Here is a 26,114-nt window from a genome sequence, read left to right as displayed (position 1 = left end):
GACATGTAAGTATCTCATCCACCGCTTCTGGGCTTAGCAAATGATGCGTGGTGGCGTGGGTTCAAATCCGAACGCGGACACTTTTCGTTTGGGTGGAGCCAAAGCTCGTTTCGACTGGCTGGAACCACTGTTTTATTTGACGGAATGACTGACCAATGGCGATATGGGAAGTAAAACTCGAAACAATTAGGTTTATCAAATGAGAGTCACCTCTGCTAGACATATTTGTTCATGTATATGTGCTAATGTCTATTTGATATATGTGTTCTGTAATACGGCATATACCTATATTACTGAAAATACAAAATTAACCTTTACAGCAAATGTAGACCCAGCTGATAAAATGATGACATCGCCAAGGCCAGTTACGTCGATTTCTATCGTACGCTGCATAGCGAATATTAAAGGACAAAAAGCCTACCAAAATATAGGATTATTATCGTAGCAGAATCTATTTACAATAACGTAACAGATAAATGAGCACTCACTATCACATTTTGAACAAAACCATAAATAAATACGTATTATGTTATAGATAAAACTTTATATCACTAAAGAAAATCGTAAGAAGTATCAGTAGAAAAAAACCCAAACGCAGTAGTAATTTTCACTATTCGATAACATCAACAGACTTTCCGGTCATGTCAGAGAAAATCGTAGCTTTATGCTACTGACTAGTTGCCATAGTTTGTTAGATAGACGGCTAAACAGTAAACGAAATTGATGAAAAGACCAATTGAGAAGTTGTCCTATCGACCCTTCCGCCGTTGCTACTGTCACCGTCGCTATTCTTAAACTTACTTACGTTCTTATATTTTCGGGAAACGATATTGAGCGACGAGAAAAGAGGCGGAGGGTACCGACCAGCGAAAGCCCCTGAGCGTAGGGGCACCGCCAACACCCAGTAGGCACAAAGGGTTAGTTGCGAAACAGAAATCGTTTACCAATACCGAAGAATGCAACAATAGTTAGATGTGGCCAATCCAAGCTACCAATGACGGACGGCAATTAGCGGGTGACGCCAGTCTCGCACAAAAGCGCGACTAACCATGGCAAAGCTATTGATGTATTACGCAATAGATAATTGTAGTAATGAATCGCCACGGGGGAAATGCAGATGTCTCGATCTCTTAGAAACAGCCCGGTGATATGAAGGATCGAATCCTGCAGAACGCAAGAAGACAGTCATTATTTCTGAAGTCCGCTATTTGTGAATCTGCCCGCTTTTTTAGCACGAATAAAGACAGGATGTCGGTAGTAATGAACTTCATGCCGATATTGTCACACAAAAAAAAAAGCAAAAGTGCCTACGATGCTTCCTTGCTGGCCTATCTGCCTACGAAAAACGGAGAGACGCAAAGCTTGTGCTCGAGGCCTGACACATACAGGGCCAAACCTGCAGCTCGGAGCAGTCAGTCTCTGATTGTCGCCGTCGTCTCGATCGCCTATGGGAGAAAAAATCCAAAAATGTAATTCACCCTTAAAGATCTCCCCATTGTTGATATCTGGTATCCGCGTAAAAAAGTTGCGGGTATAAGAGAATACAAAGCGGAATAATAATGGACGCATCAATGAAGTTATATTCACAGAAAAGTATGCTACTGGAATATGATAGAATTGTATTGAAAGATCAGTATAATAATCCTGAACGATTTTCCGCCGGATATTAAATAGAACTAGTAAATACTATTATGCTGTTGGTACTTCTGCAAATACCCGGCGATCACAATTTACGCTCTGTTCGACGAATTAGGACCTGTGTGTTCAGTTTGTGTGCGGGCAGCATTTCGATATTTTTGGGCTCTAAAGGACGCGTTATGGTCTAGGTTCGAACCCGAGCGTAGACAGACAGATGGATTGTTTTATGCTGGCAGGGGCCATCCAGCCATCTCTCTGTTTGTCTATCTGCCTGTTCAATGGCGATATCGGACAGAAAACTCGAAAGGTAGAAGCTTTTTTAGTCTTACGATAGCAACTAATACTATTATCAGTGACTTTGATTTTATATCATGTCTGAATTTTCAGTTGTTTCTTTTGCTGAGATTTAGTTCGACTTTCACAAGCGGCAAGTTCGCTGCTCTGGGTTGAAAATGCTGGTTTCTCGACTTAGGCTCTATATTGAAAAGGGCGTGGTAGTTGGCTGACTTGTGCCAAAGCAAATGTTAATTCCTGTGCCAGCAGATATACCAACGCATGGAGAGTATGGATTGAAAACTTTTATATATCTGCTACCGTTACCAGACCTGCTTACTGTTCGACCTTTTGAAAATACCTTTTGATCACCGGCTTGTATTCAGAAGGCAAGCATCTGCCGTCCGATGCAATGGTGCCGCTTAAGGACAGTTCCGCACGCAAAAATCACAGCATTTTGAAGTTAGTTCTCAATGAGCCATTATATAGTCATGGAGTTTAGTAGACGCACGGTTCAATAAGCCCAATGCCAAGACAACAAAGCTCCGTGACGAAGGGAGGTTATCTACGATTGACTTCAGGATTTAGCGCCAATCCGATTGGCCTATTTTCATAAAACAGGACAAAATGCGAACAACGTAGATATACCGTTTTGTAGATCCACGCGATTTTAACTATTGCTTCTTACACAATAACGATGCGTTCGCAGGCACATATGTAGAATTGAAGGATTATTTTTTGATACAGATTGAACTTTATCAGCTCGACTTAATAGAACGAAAATAGCGACGTTTCTCTGCCGAAAATCATACTACACCTAGTCTCACTGTTACTCTTACATACGTTAAGTATAAGTTGAATTAAGGTGCGTCTTTAACAAAGTACCAGCTTCGGGCTTCAATTTTAACTTCATGAGATGAAACTTAAACAGAAAGTTCACATTTGTATGAGCGACCTTTTACAATTCACGACTCGATTTTATAGGTGTGCAACAAAGTTCCATCGGCGATCCCTATTATGAAAGGGTGTACACGTTACTCAAAGGAACAGAGATTAATTAGGAGTTAAATTGCGTAACTGTGACCTAACCTGAATCACCTAATCAAACTGGAGAATCTTCTGCAAATCCTGTCGATGTGGAGACTTCTGACGACGAGATCTCCCTTTTCGATGTATCAGTGGTGCGAGAGAGGCAACATTTCGACTTGACCGTCCATTAAAATGTCACTGACGGTTTGAAGATTTACGTCCGGTTTTATTGCATCAGACGGCTGATTTCCAACACGAAAGGAAGTGTATCTATGTTCGGCTAAAACCTGAGAGTAGCTGCTGTTATTGCGGGGTTCATCCGTTAACATATATACTGCCAGTTCTGCGGCTCTGCGGCTATCGCGACACAGTAGTTACATTATACGTGGGGCACGAGTTGTTTTACCCACTGCTGACGGCGGTTTCGTTCGGCAGGGTGTTGAAGCTATCGATGCAACGACCAGAAATGGGCAGCTTTCAAAGTGTGTGGCGCTAAATTTGATTGCCGCGGATGTCGGTTGCGTAGTGACGAGTTTCCACTGCTCCAACTGTGAAATGTTTCGTTGGTATAAAGAGAAAAAAACGGTGCTAGACTTGACTTTATTTGTCAGATTTCTTCAAAGCAAAGAAGTATAGTTTCGTAGCTTTGAGCTAGCGAGCTGCGCCCAGTCTCGATTGACTATGCATTAGCGTGATTTTCAATCAATAATGTTTAACCGTTCAGCTTGTCCGTTACTTCGACGGAATTACAGCCACAATGTGTTCGGGTGTTTGCGTTCGGTCTTCCACTATGGCGGTCCGACAGCTGTCACAAATGGCAGGTATCGCGTAAGTCATTGCCAGGTTGGTTAACGGCGATGACGTATGATATGTTCGGGAAAGCACTAGTGGCAGGCACTTCAAAGGATACCTCGTAAGAGAAAAAAAAAAAGATGGCCAAACAACGCGGAACGAACGCGCAAAGGTTGCGCTGTTGCGTTGTTTTCTCTGAAATCTTAAGTCTTTACGTTAGGCGACATGGTCACAAAGCCTGCAGTCACAATTGCGACCTCTTGTAAATGTTGCAGCAATAGTTGTTGTTCGACTAAATATAATGCTATATGATTGTTTCACACTCTAGTCACTTCGGGTCTGGGTCGATCGTCACCACACTATAGAGTGGGTCGGGCAGATTGCTAATTTCTCTGACTGGTTAAAAGTATGGAGAAAGGCATCTGAAAATACTTGAGATACGCAACGAAGAAGAATAATGGGAATAATTAGGTTATCCTTTAACCTTCGTACGAATCATTAACTGAAATTTAGCTTCTTCATCGACAATTATCTTTCATCGTCTGTTAGACTACATTGTGGTAGAATAGAGAAAATCTTCTATTTCATTAAATAACAACACTTTATAGATCTTCTCCTCTATACTGTACAATATCATGAAATGTCGAAATAGAAATGTTGAAGTCAACATGAGTCATCTCAATATACAGTTTTGCTCTACTTTAACACTCTTTGCTCTACTTCGTTGTTTCAATCTTTTACCCTCTAATCCTCGTTTGTTGCCAGGTTGGCTGTGTTGGCCGCCTGTACTGTTTTATTATATTTCGACTATTACTTAGTGATCGTCATGAGTATTATAGCTGGTTTTGGTTGTAGCTAAACGCATCACCCTATGGTTTGTTATTACAGCCTGTTACTTGGCAAGTTACTTGTTTACTCGGCTCGGTCTCTGTTATGTGTGTATATTTGAATCAATTAGGTCGTGCGCTGTTAGACGCTCCGCGACACGTAGACCATTCTGATTTGTGGCAATGACAAGTAGGACGAGTACAAACACTGTTTCTTTGTCACTGTTGTATTTATCACTCAGCAACGAGGTGTGAGGTGCAAACTTTCCAGCGACCCTCGATTTCTTTTGGGATCCATTCGTTTGATCTATGTGTTCGCTTTTATGCGACTATAGGACGTCCGCGTAACTCAAACTTATGGCCTTATTGTGACGTGGCCTTAACGTACTCGACGAACATATACAGCGATAAAAAGCGTTGGAAGTTGCGTTACGAGCTCGAAGCTGGTAAATGCTAATAATGCCATACATGAATAGCAAACGCTGGATAAACACGGCCACAAGCGTAACATCGGGCCAGGTGGTAACAAAATTCAACGAACGCCCATTTGTCTCCTGGGTCAACCAGCATAAAGACATAGCAAAGCGTATTAAATTACGTACGCAATATTTTTCTTCCGGCAATTAGGTCGTGTATGTGAAACGTTATTATTATGTTCAGGCCGGTCAGTAAGGCACTTTTTGCCTTGAATCACCTACAATGATGACGCGGCCTCTGTCTTATTAATTGAGATAATGTGTTTCTGCTCGTGAATGAACCGTTTGAGAGTATGCTAAAGATACTAGATATAACGTTTACTCTACTAGGCCATAGGCCATCAAAACGCCAAAAAGGCCATAGGCTATCATACAATCATAATTGTTGTAGACGTTATATATGTAGAATTGCACATCGTATTTGTACACAGTACAGACAATGGTAACATTGGCCCTGGAGTTCGATTTTCAGCTGTGAACTGAGGATGCGTCCCATTATCCGGTTGATAAATAATCCTGCAGTTCTATGTGTCAGGACCACTTTTCACCGTCCCTTATCATTATAAATAGAGATAAGTACTCTAACTTCAATTTGTTACTAACATTTATCATGTAGATTTTGATTAACTTTATTCTTATTCAACCAGCATTTTTACAAAATTCAGAGGAACTAAATTCTATAGTATAGCCGTTGTTACCGAAATTTTCTTTAGGTGTACCATGTATGTTGAAAAACAGGTTCAACACCCAGGTGTTATTTCTCAATTCTCGGAAACCGTCGCACCGTTCCTTTCAATATAATTTTCCATTTATACTGATTCTGTACACTGTGTCCCTATAGCACACCGGCCCGAGAGACGAGGCCATTTCATTCTCGATTGCATTTGCTCTGGAATATTACAATACTTCCACTTAGGTGTATAATACTCGCAACGCGTTCTTATAAATTCAAACACTTCCATTGGCACTGTAGTTCACGAAAGGAGACGGATGCTAACTGAAAGCCGAAACATTCATCTGTATCTTGTCGAGGCGGCCTATTCCCCTACGCGTCCTCGTGCCTATACTAGGACTTCACACTATTAAAATGTATACAAACAGTTTACGTAAAAGGACCACCATCACGGCCGGTTCCCGCAGGATTTACATAGCTACTTAAAATCCATGTCTCCGAGCCCCTGTCGCCAGCCAGCTCGTCGCTTCTAATAAGGTATGCAGTGTCATAACACCATTCTCAAAATTTGTCGCGGTTCTATATAAACAACAATAGTAGCAGTCGGAGCAAAGAGACTTGAAAGTACTAACTAAAAGTAAATAAACAACCTTAAATAAGGCTGAGGCTTTACGGAAGCGACCCCGGAAAGCGACGGACTGCTCCTTCATAGCGGAACGACGAGACATACGCTGCCCCGGCACGATTCGATAATAAAATTCTGTCAGCAACTCAGACCTTGATGACAGCCGCCGCCGCCGTACAACTTTGAAAAGGCGGACGAGAAGCTGCTTTTCACTGGGTGCAAAAAATATACTACATGTAGATATTCGCGATGACGGCGCTTGCTAAGTGTCGTACACTAGGAAACCAGTGAATGCGTGTTTACATAGAATATACATTAGGGAACACATACCAAACCGGAAAGAGTAAAAAAAAAGGGCTTAATTTAGAGTTTCAACTGCTGTATAAAATGGAGGTATTGCAGCAATGCAAGTTCTCATAGCCTTAAAACATAACCTTGTTGTTATTGGCTTGTCCTGCAGTATAACTTAGTTAAAGCAAGAAGGCCATTATAGAGAGAGCACAATATTTCGTGAGTAAATAGCACTGGTATGGTATATTTGGCGTATGAATATTTTTTTTTTTAAGTTTTAATCTTACTATGATACTTTGAAACTATTCGTATGAGTTCTCGAAGGTCACATATCTTATGTCATACAATTTGTCGCAAAGTGAATAATTTTCTTTTTGGGGTAATGCCAGTGAAACCAACCCGCTCAGCTGACGACTGTAATCGTTTGGCCCCCGTTGGCACAACGTTACGTTAAACATAAGCACTATGTATACACTTTTTTTTCTTTCAGCATCGTTTGCTCTATTACATCAATATAAGTATATTTCTCATAATCTGTTCCTATATCCTATTGATCTAACTTCGAGCAAAACAATATGCGCAGCTGGTTCACTAATTCAGACAAGCCTGTCTTATCTACAGTTTATGTACCAATATGAGTCTTTTTGCTCTATCGGTAGCTTTCTATTGCTATCGCGAGCCGAAAGGCGCTGCAGGTCTGCTACATACAGGCGCACTTTTCTCTTTATCATTAGCCCTCCCCGAACCCTTATAGTTTTCCCTGAACCCTGCGAATGTTTCGGTGTTCGTCGGCGTCCCCCTGGCATGGGTACTATGGGCCATAGCCATCGATGAAGACAAATGTCCCAGAAAAACAAAACGAAGCAAAAGGACGTCGCAGAGGCCGGCGCCGCGGAGTATCACATCGCATAAAAACATTTGTTTGGCACGGCCTTTCGTCTGTCAGACATATAATTTCTAAGGCAGACAGAGAAACAGAAAGGGGCAAAATAGCTGTTGAGAAGACTTCAAGAGAAAGTCATTTGCTGCCCCAGGACACGAAAAAGCTAATCCTAGTAGTTGCGTATGTGTGTCCATGTGAGTATATATTGTGTAGTTAATTATATTAATAGGCTAAGGCTCTTCGGCCGATTGGTCGCCTTCCAGGCGGGCTTGGAGGGAGCCGGTCGGCCTGCTCCGTCCGTAACTTCGTGTTTGGCTGTCGGCTTCAAAGACTAGTGTAGGCGATGACCATTTCAGGTGCTGTTGCTGATGTCTTCGTCATCGTTGCGAAGGGTGTGGATACGATTGTATGGAAATGTAATGGTATCATGGCATACCAGGTATTTTCGTTGTGGAAGTAAAGCCGTTTTGATACCTGCAATAATGCTATCATTGTACAGTTGTATTTTCGTCAACTAGGCTATATGTTATCTGTTCTCTGATATAACCTTATAGGCCAGCGCTAATCGAAAAATATTATAACAGGCTCTGGAAACATTTGAATACGCTAATGCCGCAGGGCGTACGCGTAAGTTGTGGCCCCATTAAAGCACTACTTACCGTAAACTCTCAAATGTTTCGACTTTACGACTTATACCATAAGAAGTACCAGATGCCTATTATATTTGGCTTTTGTGGGAGAACAAATCCCTAAAGAAGTCCTGTAAGATTGGGTTACATTGTTGTATCGGCTCAGACATTTCAAATCCGCTGAAATTTTTACTAAAACCCATAAAAATATATAACAAACAATTCAATGATGGGATTAGCCTTACGAATTGCAATAAGTGCGAACCGTATGTCAATATGTATTTGAAGGTCGTTCCGTGTGATTAGGGTCCGTCTGATAAGAACATATACCTAATTATACTCATTGGCGAGCCATACGCGTTCTTGGAACACACGTGGATTTATCTTTAAACAAATATGCTTCAGTTTTCGCAAAAAAAACCATCTCATTTAGAAGTGTGGTGTTTAATATCGTTAATGTATCTTTAATCAGTGCACTTACGCTGTATGTCGACGTCTGTGACGATCCTTGATATAATCTCTAGCTCCAACGCCTCCGCCTCCGCCTCACGGAGCCTGCCGAAATACTATCAGGAGTTCGATTGGTCCGAGGGACTGCGTTAAGGTTTGTCGGGTAATTAGCTGTTACGTAAACCCTCTCATGCATTGACCGTTCTTGTAAAGAGAAGCTTGCGAAAGAAAGCGGATTTGCTTTCGTTCGCAAGCCTCAGCGCGCGTTTTACACGAGTCTTTGTTATAGGTCAGCACCGTGTACTCACAGTAGCTCGAACAAAGCCAATGACTTTTGGTTGTGAAAAGGATGACATCCGAATGGTAAGGTACCCGTAATACCTTAGCGGGCAACGTATTTGTCTGGAAATCTTAGGAACACGTTGTGGAGTAGGTTCGAAACCGGGTATAGATAGACTTCGTTTCGCGGTGAGAGCCAGCCGTCCGTCTGGTGAAATGAGTGCCTAAGGGTGACAGAACGGACGTAAAACTCGAAATGTAGAGGAGGACATGGCGCGTACGATGCGTTTCCAAAGTACAAATGTCAGGCTGATTGGGATGTGTTGTCTATCTACGATTATGTAATTATCCGCATTTGCTTATCTTTTATTAGCGGCTTTTGTTGTTAAGGTAACTGTTTAATAGATTACGTGCTAACCAGGTTCGCTGTAGAGCAGAGCTTGATGAAGTAGACGTACGTGACTCTATTAAGTTTAATCATTAAGAAAATGTTCATTGATACATTGATGACCGCGCAGCTATTGAAAACAGTACGTCCATAAATGCAAGATTGGTAATTTTAACTCTGTTAGGCTTACGCTCAGGTCTTCACTGTGCATTATCTTTAAAGCAGTAGCTGTATCACGTAAAAGATGAGGGTAAAAAAAAAGCCTTAGGGAATCACGTACTCTGAATTTCGCACAGACGCATAAAATAATACGATGGACACTGACTAATATAGTTAGTAAATTATTATAACGATAATAAAATAATAATCAATCGATACGGAGTTTACTAAAAAAAGTTATAATAAATAAAGTTACGGCGGGATAGCTCAACTTTTGGTAATTATAATCAAAAGTTGAGCTATCCCGCCGTACGCAGCCGATCTTAGAAACAATGCCTCATTATTGCGAATAGCAGTGAGTTTACGTAAAAAACAGTATGCGGCACGCACATCTACAGCAAAAAGGCAAAGCTTTTACGGAAACAGAATAAATGGAGCGCTCCATTCGATCGCTGTCTTTCTTCTGTTTTCTTCTCGACTTTCGTTCACTGTTTGTGCTTCTAATGGCAGAAGTCTCTCAGGAGAGTTCATTCGCGTACACTTTCCGGGACCAATGACTTGCGTCGTCTTGGACAGACGTTCGCATAGCAAATAGGGAAAGGCCTGATGACAGTGAGGACGTCTGGTACTTTGGCGGCAGTGGCAGGGCCTTACGAGGGCCTCTTCCAGCGGTAAAAATCCAACGGCTCGTTCCGACTTTCTGCAAATTGAAGACGGGTAGCTTTCCTCCAAGCAGCTTTGTCGTCTGAGTAACTCTAGGGACCTTTCGTCGCCTCCTGTTTTGTGGAGAAGTTAGAGTGTGTCTCGCAGGTTTTCACGCCATCGATGCCAACTAACTGGCCGTCAGTTTTCGCAGACCACGAGCGCTATAAGCCGTACAAGATGCGCTTAACGAGCGGAGGCAGGTAAGGTTTCGTAGACAGGTACCAGGTATGCGCAGACCTCGAGTTGCTTTTATTTTAGGACATGACATTTCTGATCCAGGGACAATCATTGTCAATTTATTCCAATTGAGATGTATCGAGATACTTCGGTTTACGCTCGCTTCATACTCTTCGCACATTTATCGCGGTAGCAGTTAGCCGGGCTAATCGATGGGTGAGCTTTGTCGCTTCCACACTTCCTCGTGTGCTCAGATTACTGTCTTCAGTATCCTCTCCGTATAAATGCAGCTAAATGAACTATGGGAGAAAGCGCCCTCAGCATCTGAAGCCTGAATGCATATATTCGTTTGAGAAAAAAAACAATTAATAACTTCTGATAATGTTCTTCGGACACGTGCGAACGAGACGGTAAAAAACAACCCCAATAAATATTGTGCCGAAAATGCATTAGTTCTATACCAAATTGTGTCGATGAATGGATCAATCACAAATCCAATTACAGATATGCTATTGACCGATTTGAATATCGTTGTTAAAGATAATACAAAAAGATCATATCTATTAACAAGCATTGGAAAAATTCTCATGGGAAAATTAGGGATCAACAGTGCCTGTTCGTAGTGTTATGTCTTGAGACTTACACGATTTACACTTATAGCAAATAATAGATTGGGATGAATTGCCCATATGCCCTGACATGTTCTAGTTTTTTCGGAGTTACTAGCTTTCCGGAAGCGTTTCATAAAAAAAAAAAGCTATAAGAGGCAAAACCATGTTGAAACATACTAGCCATGTTTGAAGAGAGCTTCTAAAAACGACGTCGCAATAGGCAGCTGACGCGATGACGTTGTGGGTCACTTCGTTTTTCATTTGTATGATTTGAGACGACCTTTTTAGAAAAGACACCTTTACATATATAGTCGAAGCTTTACGACTAGAAATAAATAGTTGGTATTCGTTCCCAGCCATCGACTTGTAAATATTCCATGATGCTTCATTAAAACAATAACCAATCAATGCAAATTCGAAAGATTTTCCTCTGGGACTTTGCCAATGCCAAAAAATTATCATTTTAGCACAAAGCCCTCGTGAAGGCGACACCCCGTCGTCAACTACCACGCTCAATAGATCTTACTAGCAAGTCTGTAATGCTACAATTTTGTGTTTCATTGTTTGCAGAAATACACGTTAGGTCTGCAGTAAACAGATCCGTACAAACGAATATCTTATGTTTCGTCAGTAGTTTCGCTGTGAAGTACTAGCGGTAAAATTGTAACTTGTGCTTCCGTAAAACCGCCATCTTTGAGTAAAAACACGACTGCCAGAGCGACAGCTCAGCGTCTACAATAGATGTGTAGTCTGAGTTAAGTCGGGTGGTAAACTGAGCACTTTCTAGATCCCCACTTGAGTTCCTTTACAATATCACTGCTAGTCGACACCCCACAGTTGTCGTAAGCGCTTTTAGCCGACCAGTTTCCTACATAGAGCCCCTCAGATTTGCCCACAACGCTTATAAATTATAAGCCGTATAATTCCTTGCCACTAGCCTTCTCTGGCGAAATGAGGCAGAATTCCTTAGTGGTAATTAAATACAGCCACTGTTGCGCCCCCACCGCCAAGATGAACTCGGCGCTAGCGAACTTGGATGGTCCGCAAACGTTCTCGAGACGTCTCATCGCTCGAGAGAGGAAAGCATCTTGCGAACTATGCTTTATACCCCGTTCTGGTTAACTGTGGTATTCGTGAGATTCCCTGATTCAGTCTAAGAGCTCACGAGACCTTATTTAGCAACGAAACTAAGGAAGTTCATTTTTATCGTGGGTTTTGTAAAAAAGTGTGTACTTTTTTGCACATTGAAGGTCGGCCGGTAACACAAAGGAGTTATTTAGACTGTTGGTAAAAACAACTTTGAAATTTTAATGTTTAAACTTGAGCGCTTTTCACGATAGAAGTAAAACTTAATAGAATGGATAAGTTATGCTCAAAATAGTTTTGATGTTTTTCGATAAAATTTAAAAAGGTAAATTGCGGTGTGGACATTAATGCTGAACGCAGTTTTCGGTTTAACCGTACATTGTTCGATGTGTGTATAAATCATATTAAAAAAAAACACCTGTTAGTAGATATGTCGAAACGGTAAGCCTTTGATATAAATTTTTTCGAAGTTTCCTTGTCAGTTCGAATCGTATTGTATAAATGTGAATTATCTGGATATACTTATAGGCTTTTTATTTTGAAAAACCCTGACCTGAAAGTACGTTAGGACAGCAATGTGGCAGTTGAAATATAAGGTAAAAGATCCAGTCAAAGAGTCTGTCCGCGTCGAACGATCCATATAACTGTCAAACGTTTACAAAACGGCTCCACGCATAGAAATGCACGCAACTACAGAAGACGGCTAGAATTTATAAAATGTATGCGTCACCTTTTTGAGTGAAAGGTAAGCAGTCTACTGAGCGAAATTAACTTCCGTTGAACTCATAGGCACGTACTCAAGTTACTTGGCACCGCATGTGCGTACTTACCTTTCACACCTCTTAGAGGTAATGCGTGTCAAAATTGCTAACTCTTTCTTTCTCCTGCTTGCCAAAACGGAGATCGAACTATCGTATAATATGTCTGTGTCAATAATTTTTTGTGTCTGCGAACAACTTCTATTAGCTATTATGTTGTGTTTATTCATTTTCCGAGCAGTTAGTGTTACCGGCTCTGGGAAAACTTCGCTGGAGAAAACCCCAGAAATTTACCCTGGTACAAATACCAGTACCATTCTGTTAACACGAACACGAACGCAACAGCAAAGGCAGTGAAAATTAGATTTTCTGAAATCCTTTCACTAATTTCTCAGTAGGATACACCGTCTCCGGATAGGGCACGGATGACGTGACTCGGTGTTATGTTCTTTCCTTACGTGTCGCTTGCCCACCTACACAGCAGATCGACGCCTCGAACCTATTTCTGAGTACCGTTGGCTCGTCCTATTTCGTCTCGAAAATGTACGAATTCGTGATTCACTTAAGTATGTTATCCAGTTTGACACTAAGAGGAGTCTCGTATAGGCGATGTGGGCGTTTCGTACTTGGCCCTTGCCGGCATGTAGGCAACCTGTCATTCGCATGGGCCAGTTGAAAAGGGAATCGCCTGACAGGTATTCGGAGTACTTAGTTAAGCGTTACTACAAAGGTAACGCTTGTTGGCAACGGCATATTGAAGAACACTGTTGACCATGTACGACAAATGTGTATAGGTGGATAAATGGTATAGAATGTAACATTAACAATAATAATAATAATATTCAGGATAAAATGCCGGTGTTTCTTGTAACAGTTACCATACGTAACAACAATGATATTAGACAGTACTGTTCTTATCTAAGCAGAAGATTGCCAATAGCTTATGTTTTTCTGTGTGTGTGTCTATTAGTTTGCTTCGGCAAAAAGTCTTCAGAGTAAAGAGATCGCCCTGATCTGATTTTTCATGGGATTGTACAATTTCAGCGTTCAGCGTTTCAGTTTGGCAGTTGGTCGAATACGATTTAAGTAAGTAGTTCCCCGCTAATTTTGACCAGATTTGACTGAACGTATCTCCTAGCCATAGAGACTGTTTTTATACAGTTTTTTTTCTTTTAATTGAAAAATAGTTCGAAAGATGGGCATTGGGGTTTTCTATTTTACATGCTCGTGACCGATATTGAAACGGTGATTTTGGAAAAACTAGCTGAAAATTTCACAATGACAATATAGAAAATGGAAAACAAATTGAATCTGACAGGATAGTAGCATAAACGGCGTAATCGATGATAGCCACTCAGTATGTCTGCAACTGGGCTGTCTTTGGTTTGGTAAAATCGCAACGCTAAATCAGGGCTAAGTGCAAGGAGTGCTATTAACAAAATACTGAGAAATTTAAAATAGAGGCTAATTACTTCTCCGGGTAGCAAGTTATATGTAGTATAGTAACTGATTAAGTTCAACTGGGACGCAAGGATGGGCTGATTACAGCAGCTCAACGAGTTTGCTAAAACGTCCTGATGTCAGCAGGACAAGCAACAGGGTAGGCCATTTAAACCTAGTTTGATATAACGAATCACTGGTACCAAATAATCGGAGAAGCGAGTCGGGGTAGTCATAAGGTCATTAAGATAAGGTAATAGATTAAAGCAACCAGTGAAATAAAGTCGACTACAGCCGGAAAGCCGCCAAGGATACTACAATTCTTATAACGGAGCCTCAAAGGATTTACGACCGGACCACTATCGATGAAGGAAATAAATGTGTAACTACGAAATCGGACTATGTGCTGTGCTAGATTGGGTTTAATACGAACAAAATTCATTAGTAATTAAATGGACCATTAAAGCATCCGGAACAAGAGGACAGAATTGTTGAACTATTCTAATGGGAGAACGGCATAATCATGTTAGGGCAACGGGATAAGTGGAGTAAAGTATTTGCAGCATAACAACTGTTGGCGCATGCTCGATCTTTTTTTTTATTTGGCTTTTATAGAAATTTACATTTGGCTTGATATGAATTAGAGCAGCCAAATCAATAAAAGTTAATTAGATGCAGGAGAACCTTACGGACGGCCTAGCTATTATCATTATTGTAATGTCACTTGGATCTTCCGAATGATCAATTTCGAAGGAATTCTATCATTCATCAGATATATCAGTCCGAAACTGCCTATGAGGTACTTTGGGATAGTATGCTTGGCGCAGTACTTAGACAGAAAATTTCAAAACGCTGATTCATACGAAATGCTCAAGCATGTGCATATATATCATGTCATACACAGAGTATAACTGTCAAATGTCTGTGTCATACAATAACCTTGAAAGGCCGTTTTAATCTAGGTTAGAGGACACCAGGGAGTCTAAACTTTTACAGAACCAGCAGGTATCCAATAATATGAGGTGTAATAATACTCCGCCTGTAATCTATAGCAGTTACGTTTGCTAAGGGCAATACAATGTTCCATCCATAATGACACATGGTACGTGCCCGCGGTGCTTACGACCGCAATTGAATGAGGCCGGAAAAATGTTGAGGGGCTGCGGCTAGCAAGCCGATTCAAATATTCCCGCTAACCGCAATGCGAATCGGGGCTCCTACCACAAACACAGTCAATGTACAGGACCCGAACGAGGCCAACATAGTTGCAACTTTAAGACTGACAGTACGAGTCTACTTCGTTAACTAAAGCAACATGTAGAGAAATAAACTCAACGGCCTTACTGGTAGAGCCGGCATTGCAGCCATTGAACCTATACAAGCATACATTCATATTTGAACTAACTATACTAAAAGGAAAATACAACAAAAAGCTGTACAATATCCAAGAAGGAATAACGGAAATACTCATAAAAAAGACTAGGTTATGATGCGTAGTTATCGTGCCCCGTCTCGTCATAGAAGGTCAAAGGACATTATCCCTCTGAGGTTCCTTTGTGATGATCTCATCTCTAACTCTGTGCGCGTGTCTTTGAAAATCCATCTCTCTCTCTCTCTCTCTCTTCCTTCCTCGTTCTCGCAGTTTTACAGGGAAAAGACTCCGACAGCTCCGCAGCGTGAACCATAGCCGAGATACTCATCACAGCGGGGCTGGCGATCCGAAGCTGTGACACATGACTGTATTACGCTGATAAATAGTTGAGTTGATGTCACCACCGAATTACGTGGACTTACGTTGCGAGGAAGTGATTGTAAAACTGTTTTTTTTCGCAGTTAAGAAGCGTCAATCGAGGCCTAACACGTCTAACAGTAGTGAAACTCACCGAGAGGCCTGAGGCTCGCTTGAAAAAAGTGAGCATCGTTCGTAATGGATTCCGTTACTATTACAGAAGCTTTAGTTTCTGATCTCTCCATGGTCTTCTGGAAGCAAGCTGCATAATGACAACAGAACCCAGCTATGAACGTTATCGTGGGGAAGCAATTCGTCCAACCGGGAACCGGGTAGAAGTGTCGTCTGTTCGTGATGACACTCATCTTAGAGGACGTGTTCATGCTTGGATTTGAAACACATTTGGTGCCTGGCGTTGACATGACCACCAATGCTATCCTGTATACAGAACCGAATATAGGTGGCATTAAAATCTTGTTCAATATGTCAAACTTCGTTTGAGATTACGTAACTTCGCAGTACCTTTAGATTTCTGCCTGCCACGTTACGAAGATATGTCATTAGCATTGGAATGATTATCACAAAACAGTACCGATTATGTCTTTTGCACCAAATTAAAAAAATTTTAACGCTTTAAAGCCTATCCGAAGCTAACACAGGGGCAAAGGTAAGCTTACGAGTACGCTAGTAGTTATTCATCATTTATTTGAAAATAATTGTTATTATTTTTGTTACTGAGTGTGTTTATTATGTTAGATAACGGGTTCACAGCAATGAATAACGCTTAACAGAATACACGTTCAAAATGGCCGCCTTTGATGCTCACGCACTCTCGAGATCTTCTCTCAGCATTAAAGCATGCATTCATTCCTCGTTGGTACAAACTGTTTACTTTCATTGGCAGTGAAGGTCCTTATCTCGTCAAAGGACTTTGGCCTTCACGCAAAAACTGTGTCTTTCATTACAACACCACACAGGAAGAAAAAATCTATTGAAGTGGGCTCTGGCAACTGCAGAAGCCGCTCTATAGAACCTCATCGACTAAGTGTTCATTCGCTGAAGGCGCTGCATCAGTGACTTATTCTATTAAAAGGAATTATATATCACTGTCATGCACCTCACTGCTTCTGGCAAGTCAGTGTTCCTCAACATCACAAGTTCTGAACCGTTGTGTCGACGCGAATGGGCGTGAGCACATCCTTGCAGAAAAAAATTATCCTTAGAATTATTCCGGCCTGCTTGGGGTGTTTACGAGTTACCAAACAGAGATCTTCCGTAGAATAGTAAACAACATGATAGGAAGATGTTGTTCCAGAAAGCTCTGAATGAGCACAGGGTTTTGTGAAGCATTTCGTCATAATGTGCCTAGTCATTAAGAATCGCTCTGGAAAGCTGCGGAAGGCGATCCGGATTATTTTCCTTCAGCAGACCACGAGCCAACTTCGGGTGTAGCACGCTTAAGCTTGAAAGTGCTGTTGATAATTTAAGGCCGCCTAGTGTTCTAAAAATGCTTTTAAATCTTGATAAAGGTTTCAGAAACTAACCTTTGTTTTTCGTTTGCAGTGCAGTTTCTTGTTTTTGTATATTCTTTATCTATGCAGCAACTAGATGCTAAGTTTACCCCCCCCCCCCCCCTAAACAAACACCTTCCCTCAAACTTGTACGGCGGCCTTGGTCTTGCGCAGTCAGTTCAATATCCAGAAATGCTGCTGAAAGTTGAGGTCTTTAAGAATTGTGGCATGTAAGGTGGCTACTTGCATAGACAACATATTTGCAGTGCGAAGATCGTCATGGGAAGAATCATCTAACAAGCATATCTATTTAAAAAAGTTAATTGAAACGGCGAACGAAAGGATAGGCACATGGCGTTCATAAGCACGAATCGATCCCTGGAGCTGATGACTATGCCGCCGAAGTATCAGAACTCATTCGAAAGAAGACGTGAGCTGCTATATTTCTTCAAAATCGTCATAAAAAGGCTTACAAGGGCACCGATAGTTCTAAATTTATCTTCCATGTTAACTTTTAATGGTTGCCAGTATATAATATATTTAAGTGGTAGCTTCATAAGAAAACGGTAACAAACACTGTGTTTCTGTCATTACTAGGGCATAGTTTAGAATCTGGTTAGGTCTTCATCTTCATTTGATAAAATGAGCAAGGTGCGAAAACTGCCGCGACGTAACCAGTTCGTTTAGGATCATTTCTTCCTCTACCATTCACTGCAATACAACCACCTGTGATTTGTGTCCATAAGTCACGTTAGTGTGCTTCAGATTCGTGTCTATATCTATATTATAAAATATTGCCTTCGAGGATCCATGGACGCAGTAAAAGTCTAAGGAAAAAAGCTCCACTGTAGAAGAGCAACTTGATTGGGAAATAGTTCCCGAAGGCACCATATGAAGATATACGGTCATACCGCGCATAGTGAACAAGATATAATACGATGCGCAGTGCGATATATTCTTTTATAGGAGGATTCCTAAAATAGACGAGTAATTTTGTTACGGCGGTCACTGAGATAGGTTTGCAAGACTCTAGAATACGATGGCTGGCTCCGCAAAGCAGGAGCGTGGTTAAGCAACTGATGTAGGTCAGCGAAGTTTTACTGTGCCACTATGTGATAAATCGTATCAGGTTTATGTATACGCAGAATCAACCTAGTGCTTGTATTTAAGCTAATAGTTCTTGGTGTACGCCGTTTTATTTAGATGATTTTGATATGATGATGATGATTTGACGATAGATGTTTCCATAATCATTAATTCGTATGTAATTTTGATAGTTATATTATAAGGGCTTTTCTTTTTGAGCCTGTTACTCCGTCCTGTATTTTGTTGGCTGATGCTATTTGATAGATGCCTGTTTATTGCCTCGTTCGTGCTCGTTACAAACACACGTATTAAATATGTGTTTATTCGTAGGTGTTAGCGTTCCCTACTTCTACAGTAATTCATTGACCCCCCCCCCTTGATTGTTCTACTTGAATCTCGCTCGTGTCGCGAAAACGTTGTTTCACAGCTAATTCACACAAAATTCGTTGAACTGCTAGTAGTCTCCCAATGGGATAAAGCGAAGTAAAGTGATCAAAACGGACCCCGGAAACCAGTTTATAATAACTATTCGTATTATTACGTTACTGCTTCGCGGAGACAGTTTTGGCCATGACCGCGACCATTCGAATCAAGCTCAGCGATAGCAGGAGAACGAAAAATTTCATTGAAGAGCGTGAATTAAGTTACGTTACTTGCCGATTTCACTCGATTGACCTCAACGATAGGCACGAACGAAGATGCTTTGGAAACTTCTCTGGCAATTTTTGCCACGCGACTGATAGATTTCACGAGATAACTTGGTTAAAAAAGGGAGCAATAGCTAGGCGAGGCTCTACTTTATATTATTCGGGAACTAAATTTGAGCATGCGGTCAGGTAAGGGGTACTGCAAGTGAACCTTCATAGAAAAAGAGCCATCGCCAGCGGCTTTAAAGGTAATGGACTAGACTATTTCCTTCTCTCTCGCTCAGGTCGGCCCTGAACTAGCTTTTCAGAGACGCGCGCATTTTTCCGCAGATTGGCATAAGCGCTAATAGACGTACACGGGTTAAGTCAGCGTTAAGGCAGGCGTTAAACGTACTTCTGTGGATAGAAAACGGGTACGCCTCCAGACGAATGAATTAGATAATTTTTAGCGGGCGTTTCGAGTTGTTTCTGATTGAGGAAATTTTTAAGGAAGAAATGTCAGCGTTTAGGATCGAGGTTTTAGCTGTCTATGAAAATTGTCCTTAATTTTCCTAGTAAATTATTGTTAGTCGTATATGTATCGCCGAATTACGTTCCTGGATGGATTCCCGTTTTAGTTGCAAGTAATTTATTTGGATTGAATTGACCTGTCGTTAAACCCCATCTGACTTGCAAGTAAATGCCATGTGATAAAGCAATAAATGTTTAATAAGCAAAAGATCACTAGACTGAACCGATTCCCTCTTATATACCAAAGAGATTTTTAACGAATACCGCCCAAACGCAGTTCTCGATTGGCATAACACGACGCGCCCGGAGCTCAATTTTGCAGGCTCAATGTCGATCACTTCTCCTAGGACGATGCTTTCTTTTAGGATAGTGATCAAGATCCATTCGTTCGTGACGCAATGGCCTTTTGATCAGGTTTGAAAGTGTCCTTAACGATGCATGTTTTCAGTGCTACAGAGTGGCTTCTCGCGTTGCGTCTCTTCATGTTCACATGTTTTTCAGACGTGTCATTACCGTCACGCTCCCTTTCATCTCCGTTGTGTCCTTTTTTATTTAGGTTTCCCTTGATCGGTCCCAAATTGGGGATGGCTCTCGAGCCTTTGAAAGCGAAAATGGTCATTTTGTTTGATCCGCATAGAACATCGAGGAACATCCTGTCGGGCAAGACCTTACTGTCTGCTCTGTTGGGAATACCACTGGAAAAAATCGCCTGCGCTTAAAGAACACTCTTAAAATCGAACGTTAAACCCCAGAGAGAATTGGATATATCGAAATAGAGACACAGAGGAACATGAGACTGTATGGATGAGTTACAATAAAAGAGCATAGAAGAGGCTAGCTAGGTGAGCGGGTCGGTAGAAACCGAGACAGAGACAATAACCGGCAAAATTTTCTTGTTAATTACATAGTCGAAAACTTAGGAAAATATTAATTAACAAGCCTCCAGTCGAGAAGGGAGAGCCAAGGCCGTCCATTATTGCTTCCGTCTTCTACAAATTCTGTAAGGGAAATAATCTTTGATGAACTAACGGAGGGATCATTAGGATCAGTGCTCGAGGGCCAGCAGTTGAAGAGTTTGCCACAACTGGCTCCATGTAGAGTTTTGCGACAGATTGGCACCTACTTATTAAGCAGCTTACATTCAAGGTTCAGTTCCGCTCCGCTCCCCGCGTATTATCATACGTGATTAGCAGTGATATGAGATGCATCGGAAAACTATCCGGTTCTGTAAAGTCAGTGCCTGACAAGAATATACTGAGGTGCATTTAGACTTAATTTGCATATATATATATATATAGAGGGAAAAACAGATCAAACGGTCGTTGTGCAAGTCTTTTGTAGACTTTTCGGCGACGAGGCAACGAAACATTTGTGTGCTCTTTCGTCCATCATTGGCTCTCTATTTTTTCCAGCCGACTTCCGCCCTCCTGGCGCGCTGTAGGATCTGACGGCTCAGAAAGCGTGTACAATAGATAAAGAGGAATTAGAGCACTATCCATTGAGAATGAACTATATGACGATTTTTCGCTTACCCTATCTGTTCGATGTGGGAGCTTTGTAGATTGCTCGCTTACAAGGCTTGCATGTACAGAGACCTTTTGTGACATCGGAGATGAGCCAGCGATACCAGCTGTCGGGAGAACTCCGTTTTATTTGTTGATCTTGCTACATCAGGCTGGATTTGAAGATCAGTATAGGGGATCGGTAGAAACGGTTTAACAAGTTCCCGTTAACCGTAACGACTGCAGACGCCATTGTTTAACATACTGTCTTGCTTGCGTATAAAGTAAAGTCAGGACGAGAAGAAGCTCTTGCTCAAACACTACGATTTAGTATATATCAGTGCAAAAGTGCTAGCAACACTTGGTATAGAATTCAGACGTTGCAATTCTGAAGCTGCATGTAAATGTACACAATTTCACCACTCTCTTCTGTCTATGATCTATGTCAATTGAAATACGGCCACATTTACAGGCTCATATTGACCTATTTCTATTACATAGGTTTCAGGGATTTTAATGATATAGAAGTATGGATGTACGAGAATGTTAGCTGTGCATAGCGCATGATGAAGTGACCGACGTTATGACTGTTTGACTTGCGCCTGAGTCAGAATGATGAACACGATCGACAGTTTTTTGACTTAGCGTCTGACATCTGGACACTTAGCCCGTTCAGGGTCTAGTTGGGCAGAATAGTTCACGACGTTTGCTACAAGCACATCACGATTGAAGTCATCGCCCGCACTTGGTGAGCGCTCGTATCGACAGAGTTTCAAGTTGCTTTCCTCTCATGGGTCGACAAACGTCGAATCAATATAACTAAATTATGGGTCGGCATGAAGTATACCTTCAGATCCTTATGTCTGTCAACGTTTGCTAAACAACCATTACGATATTTACAGCTGTTCATATAGAAAGACAAACCTAACAAAATTTGCACATGTAAAAATACATTTCTAATTGAGCGCACGAAAGATTGTCTAGAACAGAGATCCAGCATAAACCGATGAAAGAGCTGCAACATGATGAAAAAAAGGCTTTACCACGAGCAAAAATGAAGTTATATATATATGTGATAGCTATTGTTTTGAAGTTATGACCAAGTTGCTACCGGCGAAGTGTGCTTTACGTGGTCTCGAGCAGCGTTCTACATACAAATCCGGGCCAGATTCACCCAGGAGCCACGACAGCGTCGGTGTTCACGTCGCGAATCTTTACAACGTCTGGCTTGCGCTATCCAAATTAAATGCGTGACAGGCTTTTTGTGTCTACCATTTGAGTACATGCTTTTTAGTAGCAGTAATTTGTCCTCATCTGCCGACCAAATGGTGTTTTCTTATAATTAAAAATCTGATAATTAGATGAAGCCGAAAGAGCGAGTTGAATCACGGTTTCCTTAAATAATAAGCAAATCTGACTAGGTGTTTCCTAGGCAACTGCTGGGGCTTTGTTCAGCGATTATACGTTTTATTTTTCAGATAATAATCTCAGATAAATTCTAATCAATGCTATAAATGTTTTATCAATTAAAATTATAGAATCTAATCTTTGTAAACGGTAGAAAGTAATGGTTTCTCTAATTTACAATTGATACGATATAGTCTTGTAACCTAAAGTGGGCAAATAACGTGCCGATGGCTCCGATTCATTGCTTAACATCAACCGCATAAAATATCTAAACAAATCAATGGTCCGAAATCATGGTCCTACGGTATATATATATATATATACTAATAAAATTATGTTGAATTTATGTGTCGTTGAGGGGACTCAGGGCAGCGATCCTTACCTTCATTTAGCCAATGAAGCCGGTGTTCAAATACTATATATCTAGTCGGTGCAAAAAACGCCCTAGTTGAATTTGTCAATACTACATAATTTATATTAAAACTATATGCACTATACATAGAGTAATTTCTGCAACTCTTCATGTACTGCGTAGGTACAGAATATGTCCTGAATAGTCGTATTCAGCTTTGCTCAAGATTGTAAAGCGTTTTCGTTCTACGAGGCGTGCTTTCATTGGCTTTATTACCTGTCTTACTGGATATTCGCTGTTCGACCAAAGACCTGGCCTACTATCTCTAACGATTCCATCATACCTATTATACACACATGTATCATATTTTCTCATATTAATTCGCTGAACCTATGCTGGCTTGTTGTACATGGCTAATAGGAAAAAAGCCTCGTCGGTCACCGGCACCACTGCTGCTACCAGCAGTTGCGTGCTGCACGCGTACAGCCCTTGTTGACTCGCGGTGTGGGTCAGATACTCGCTGGACTGGATCAGTCGATTGGCAGGGCGACCCATCGCGACCCTGCCGGATATCCGGCAGACTACCGTAGCCTAGCATAGATTAGTTAATTTCGTATGACGTCGCCGTCGTCATTGTCTCTATGAGGACTAGCGCCGCTGTAGTTGCTATCGAGTGTGCTGGTTATGCACGAAGCTCAGCGAACTGTTTCTTCTCCTAGAGCGACTAACGCTCAGATAAGAATTTACAAGACGGCCGAATAGATAATACTGTGAAGTGAGAATGTTTATGGATACGTATGAGACGCTACGTAATATATAGCTAGTAGAGGATAAAGCTGAGCTAGCTATGTGGTGCAGAAGTTCATGATCCGCATATGAGGAGCTATTCTATGCCAATGAGGTAATGACGAGGTACGACGTCAGAGCAGATCTAATCCAAGTGTCGAGTCCCCCTTCTTTAGCTTCAACAAAACCTAACATCACTGTGCTGTTTTTTTTGAGGTGTCCTTAGACATGAATTAAGTCAATGGGCCCCTATCGAAGGGAATTATTTTGTTTCTGCCTGATGTTTTGCCAACTTGGAAACATGTTGTCATCCTAATACCCTCGTCTAGACCACCATAGGAGGAAATTCGAAGATGATTCGGCGATCTCGTAATAGCAGGCTTGCTTTCTCTAAAACGCTGCGATACCATGCGAACGATCTTCGGAACGAGATTATACCTCTGAAGCTAATCGTCGATACTCCGTCATTTTCAGTAAATATGTACAGTTCAATTATGCGATACTGTTGGTGGAACTGTGGTAATTTCGTTGACAAAAGAAGAGGACACCGCTATGCTATGCTCCGTAGCATGTGTTGGAATATGCTTTCATAGATCCATGTAACGACTAGACAAAGCGTATTAGGTGCTCACTAAGACATCAACAAGTGACTCAAAATTCTAATGTCCTACACGGATCCCTTCCTAATTCAGGTCTAATTCTAATGCGTAGACATATACCATAAGCTCGTTTCTTTTCCGCTGGTTGGTTAGTCCATCTGTCTACAAGGAGCGAGATTGAAGTTTCGACACCCGCTTTGAAGTAAAGATCGACTTAGTTGGCGTCTGTCGATGCTATTCCTTTGAGCGAGCTCCGTTTCCAAATTCGTTATTGATGTAATAGCGGCGAAATAAATATATGACTGGGTGCTACATGGCAACGTAATGAAGTCTTCTTGCGTCGGCCTGCGTTAAGATACTGGCTACGAAGTAATATGCAGAAAGAACACCCATGTCCCAAAAACGCTGCGATACCATGCGAACGATCTTCGGAACGAGATTATACATGCTACAGGATATAGCAGTACATGGGGCAATACAGGGAACTTGGAAGAAAGGCTATCTGGAATCTTACGTATGATATGTTCACAAATAAAAAACACTGGCTTTTATTATTACAAACGTTCCGGGTTATCGCTTTCGACCTGCCAGCACAAACGCAGTATGTCTACACCAGGCTTCGAATCCAGAACTTCAGCTCTTTTTCTCTGAATTACATAGGTAAATGCGTTACTTCTGCACTATTACGACGTCAGGAGAAGGGTCTAATTGACCCGAAAGGATATTTTATATGAAATATCCACAGGAGCGTGCAGTATTCTTGGCAAGGTCAAAGAAAGGATTACGAATGTTGCGTTTTATTATAGGTGGCGATATTCCACACAGTACGGTATACCAACGCAGCATAGTCAATAGCTAACAAACTTTGAGGTTGTTGGTTGCTGATTTTGTTTTTTTTTTTGTTTGAGGGTTTGAGGTTGGTACACATGATTATCCAGCGCCATTGTTTAGACATAATAATACTAGTAACTCTTCTAGTCGTTTGCAGTAATGACTTTTATGTTTGATATATAGTATGAGGCCTTCAATGATCCGATATCATTGGTGTAGCATATCATTATACAAAGATCTTATACAAAATGGATATGTGACATTAGGCACAAAAACGACAAACGTTAGAATCTTTTGGGTTTGCGAGTACGTTATTTCGAAGGGGCATAACAATTTGTTATTACAACTATTTACAGAGGGCACTTTCATCGTAGGTAGGTGCAAATGTTTACTACGGTCGATTGTCGGGAGATGTCGGGCTAACCGTTTGAGAACGTTTTACTGGAATCGCGCTATCCTAGGTCTGCTGTCATAACTATTACGCATTAAACGCACGCTTTGAAATAAAAATAAGGTCGCGTTAGTATAAGCCAAAACAGATGCCCAAACTCTATAAATATGGCTGTAAAACTGTAAATCTGATGCTTCAATAACTACAATAGTTTTTTGAAAAAATTTGAAGCATTTGGGGTTGACGTAGTAACGATAGCCGCTGTTGTGTGAAGTCAGGAAAGTTCTAAGCAGGCTAGGTGCTCGAGGGTTATAATAGTGTCATTCGCGATTAAGTTTGTAAACGTTAAACTTTTAGAGTAACTCAACTTTAGACACGTGTCACTCAGCCAGTACAGACGTAATACTTTTTTTTTTGCAAATTCTGGAAATACGGGCTTAGTGACCGCATCTTGATTTGGACTTTTACTAATATATCGCACTATCGTCATTGCATGGATTTGATCTCTTTATGACGAAAATACTGAAACTGTTTGACGCTGTTCTGTTGTCTTCTATCCAGAGAATATTGTATT

General features: G+C 41.2%; 2 long non-coding RNA genes across 3 annotated transcripts in view; one reads left to right on the top strand and one right to left on the bottom strand.

Moving 5' to 3' along the window:
• LOC147755872 (uncharacterized) overlaps positions 1 to 26,114 on the top strand; it is a 74,328-nt gene that overhangs the window by 26,133 nt on the left and 22,081 nt on the right. The gene's annotated exons all lie outside the window — the stretch shown is intronic.
• Positions 930 to 4,654, bottom strand: LOC111250039 (uncharacterized). Of its 2 annotated transcripts, none has more exons than XR_002673176.2 (3): positions 3,001 to 4,654; positions 1,312 to 1,445; positions 930 to 1,164 (listed from the first exon to the last, which is right to left on the bottom strand). It is a non-coding gene; the product is annotated as an uncharacterized LOC111250039 (long non-coding RNA). The 2 variants fall into 2 exon arrangements; XR_015326480.1 differs by lacking the exon at positions 3,001 to 4,654 and adding an exon at positions 2,273 to 2,612.

This window comes from Varroa destructor, unplaced genomic scaffold, assembly GCF_002443255.2.
Source record: "Varroa destructor unplaced genomic scaffold, Vdes_3.0 BEIS01000004.1, whole genome shotgun sequence".
Classification (NCBI taxonomy): domain Eukaryota; kingdom Metazoa; phylum Arthropoda; class Arachnida; order Mesostigmata; family Varroidae; genus Varroa; species Varroa destructor.
The sequence above is the reverse complement of the archived record's forward strand: the minus strand, read 5'-3'. Positions and strand labels throughout refer to the sequence as shown.